This window comes from Nematolebias whitei, chromosome 1, assembly GCF_014905685.2.
Source record: "Nematolebias whitei isolate Nwh7 chromosome 1, NemWhi1, whole genome shotgun sequence".
NCBI classification, from domain to species: Eukaryota; Metazoa; Chordata; class Actinopteri; order Cyprinodontiformes; family Rivulidae; genus Nematolebias; species Nematolebias whitei.
The window spans coordinates 66,921,495-66,926,018 of NC_056498.1; positions in this window are offsets into that span (position 1 = coordinate 66,921,495).

A 4,524-nucleotide genomic window follows, 5' to 3' on the forward strand; every position below is an offset into this window, starting at 1 on the left:
GATAGATAGATAGATAGATAGATAGATAGATAGATAGATAGATAGATAGATAGATAGATAGATAGATAGATAGATAGATAGATAGATAGATAGATAACCAACAAATGTTTTTTTTCTTGATTGGGGCAGGAAAACTGGAAAATATCTTAACAATAAACTACATCTTTTTCCATTTTTTTGGAAAAAGCAACAATCCTCTCCAGCCAAACTACTCTCATCTCATTGTCCCCACCAACAGCCCTAATCTTCTCTGCAACAGCTGACCAGCGTGCTGATGTGAATGGTTCCTCCCCAGTGATCCGTTCTATCATTCAGCCATTTCATAAAAGAAGCCTACTGACCCTGTTGATTTAGTCATCCATTATTGATGCTGGGGAGCTTGATTACATTCATGTGATGTTCTGCTGTGTTAGTCCAATGCATTGTGGCAGATAAATTAAACAAATGCCATCATATTTCTGCATTTTCAATCATTTGCAGCTTAAACAGAGAATGGTGGATCATTGTTAACCGAAAGCAAATAACTTTCCAAACTAAAGACAAAGATGGTGATCCACACAAAACTATGAAGGCTTGAACAGAATTTTATTTGACGTCTTCACCTAAAAAAAAAAAAAAAAGCACAAAACTGTTTCATCTCTTTTTTTGTTTTGTCACTTTTTTAAAGAGCCATCAAAAATACTAATTCAAAATGGGTTTTGTTTTTTAAATGGTAATGGAACACAAACTTAAATCAGACCAATAAAATGTATTTTAAGAATGAGAATGTTACATGAAAACTTGATAATAAGGAGAGATAAAATTTACAGTTGACAAAATATGCCTCGTTTTGTTGATGTGACATCTGCTGAAGGAACGAGATCCTTAGTTGTGAACAAAAATGAGGATAGACTTAGAAAACCTTAAGCCCTATTCCAGTTTTCCACTCTGTTAATTTAATACCAAAATCAAATGTATCAGATGATCCATTATTTTACCCACTTCTTCGTTTCTGGGTCACGGGGGTCACTGGTGCCCAATCCAGCCATCACTGTGCGAGAGGCGGGGGACACCCTAGACAGGTCTCCAGTCCATCACAGGGACACATAGAGACAAATGAGACAAACAACCATTCACTCTCTCACTCACACCTAGAGACAATTTAGAGTTACCAATCAGCCTAACTTGCAGGTTTTTTGGTCTGTGGGAGGAAACTGGAGAACCTGGAAAAAAAAACATGCATGCACAAAGAGAACATCCAAACTCCACAAAGAAAGTCCCCGGATTGGGATTTGAACTGGGGCAACCTGCTCACTGAGAGGCTGCAGCTCTACCAACTGTGCCACCGTGCTACCCATGATCCATTAGAGTTCACAATATGTTTTTACAGAATAAATAGCGAGCAAAAAAGAAGCATCTCTATTTGATGAATTGTGTGTAGTGGAAGGAAGTGAAATGAAGAATCTGCTATACTGGCTACCTATGGGACAGATCTGGTTGGCAGGCCACAGACTGGCAAAGTCCTGTGGATGTAGGACGAAATGTTTCTCACTTAAAGATGACACAGGTGACATTGTTTAACATTGTTGCTGTTAACCTGCTATACTCTATACCTTCAGTGCGGACTGAACTTGGCAAAAGGGCCTTCTACTCCGCTCCTGATTCCTGGAATATTTTACAAAAAGATCTGAAGCTCTCGACCTTGTCCTCTCTAAGTGGCTTTAAGAATCTGTTGGACTCCCAGCAGGGACCAATGCAGACATGTTCCTGTTTTTAGTTTTCTACATTCGCCTTAGAATCTAGCTGGTTTTTATTACTTTTCTTTTTTTTAGCCATCCTATTCATTAAAAAAATAAAAATTAAAAAATCTGTATGCCTTTTTATAACTGTCTACTGTTGTCGCTGTTGTCCATTGTTGTCATCATTCTTTGTTGAAATCAGGTCTCTCTTGTAAATGAGTCCTCGAGGCTCAATGGGATTTACCTGTCTAAACAAAGGTTGAATGAAAGAAAAAAATATTCATCAGAAACAAAGTCACCTGAGTGGACATTACCAAACATGTTTCTAAACAAGAAACAAAGATTTATCTGTTTAGTTAAAACTTTGCATTTAAGCCATTTTAACATAAACAGACATTATTGTAAACATAACATAAACAAAATATATTTAGAACATGTTTTACTGGTTGATTTGGAGAACATTTGGTATATCTATCATCACAGTTCATGCGCTATAATCCAGGTAAAACATCCAACAAAGTTAAGTCAGGTCATCTGGATGTGTTTTTTTTGTTTGTTTGTTGTTGAAACGTTTCATCCTTCATCCAAAGGACTTCGTCAGTCTGAGGAGCCACACTCAGTCCCACAAGCAGCACACTCACATAGTGGGCCAACCAGTTTGATGGTAATAAGATGGTTTCTGGAGCCTGCCCTCTCCCCCGTCATCCCCCTTCTGTCCAGATGACCTGACTTAACTTTGTTGGAATGGTATATCTACTTGGAGATAATTACAGCTTCTACTAATGATGCTAAACAAAAGGATGAAAAGATGACGACACAAGTATAGCTGAGCAGTGAACAAAATCTGAAAAGCTGAGCAGTTACTAGTGAACAAGCAGCGATGGACTGGAGAGATAAGAAGCACCATCATCTCTAAATGACCCAGTTATTCAACTGTAACAACCAGTCTACCCCATTCACCACCTTCCCCCATTTTATTTCATTGCGTAACTGCCACTAAAAATAAAGACCGGTGTTAGAAAAAGAGGGATATATAAAAATGGTAGAGGCAAAGGAATACCCCCCACTACAGGATTGGGGGATTCTTAAATGTAGCTGCTGCTACCTCTTTAATTATTACAATGACATTTGGAGTCTGTTTAGATGCACATTTTATGATTCATATATTGAGGGGGTATAAGTGAGTCACATTTGTTTCCAAATGGAAAATGCTGGCATCATGTCAGAGGAGCAGCATGTGACGGATATGATGTCTATGTTTCCTCTTTAATAGGTTTGCTTTGGTGTATCCCTTTCTATATTTATGGCGTTAAGCTATAACTGTCAGATGTTTTCCAAGGTGCACTTCAGCAAGGAATACTGGATGACTGCGTGTGAATCGGACTGTGACAAATGTGCGTGTACGCGCATGTGTGTAAGCTTTGATGTGAGAGGTTTCAGGTTGCAGTGCTGCAAGGGAGTTAAAGGTAGCAACTCTCGTATGACACCATCAGAATTATAAACACATAATAATTTACACATCTAAACACATGATACTCTTGGTTTATTTGACAGTCGAAGGAAGTTCATAAACTTGTCGATGCTTGCCAATGGAAGTGTCCTAAAACGGAGCCAAAAATGTTAGACATGACTTCCACTTCCAACAGGGATCCTGTCTAATGGCTTCCTCTGGCCTTTAAAGTGGATCCGTGTGCAAGAAGACAGCCACGTCTTGGAGACAGGTGATGTGGGCTGACAATGCACAGGATAATCACTTCACATTAATTCCAAGTACCAAGGTCAAGAAAGGAGAGGCTCAAAATCTCATGTTCACTTCAAACATCTGCTATAAAAGATTTGCACTTGAGCTTTTCAATGCACAAATTAAACAGAGTGCACAAGCAGACAACTAAAATGGAAATACAATTTTCAGCTATTGCTGGTGGGGACAAAATGTGATTCGTTTTGTTTTTTTAGGAGGCTGTGTACAAAAAAAATCTTAAAAAACAGGTTTTTCTAATGGAATGTATCTCTAGTTTATTCCTATACAAAGCATTTTGAATCAGATGCATTCAAATATTGATGAGATTCTGTTTCTTTCCAAGGACATTTGGTCTGGATGGGATCAAACCATCAGCTCTCCAATCATCACAATACTCAAACAACCTTAACCAAAGGATTACAATTTGCTTTGCTTATATAGAGTACTTGTTTAAAATCCTTTAGAGATCATGGTAGATCAATGGGTGGAGTCTTTAAAAGTTGTTGGATCAGTAAAATTAGGGTTCACCAGTTCAAATGTCAAGAAGTCTTTGAGCATAACACAAAACGTCATGTGCATGAGTGAGCCTGTGTAAAAAAAAAATTTAAAAGGCTTCTAACATGCTTTGATGCCTGGATCCATGCCTGGATGATTGAGCTTACAACCTTTTTTCTGAACCACTTTGGCCTTGGTTGTCCTCAGGCTGTTTCTATCCAGTTGACCATCTGGCCTAAAACATTTGATTGTTGTTCATGATTATTGATTGTTTTGGTTGGGTGTGTTTTGCACGTGCAATTCCAACAGGAGGTTGGCTTGAAACACAGCAGTGAAGGCTACCTATGGGACAGATCTGGTCAGCAGGCCACAGACTGACGAAGTCCTCTGGATGGGGTACGAAACGTTTCTCACTTAATATCCTGATGCATGCTCAATAATCCAGGTAGAAAAATCTAAAAAAGTTAAATCTGGTCCTCTGGGCATTCAAAAAAAACAAAAAAAAACAAAGCAAAACAACAAAAAAAATGTAGAAACGTTTCGTCTCTCATCCGAGAGACTTCCTCAGTC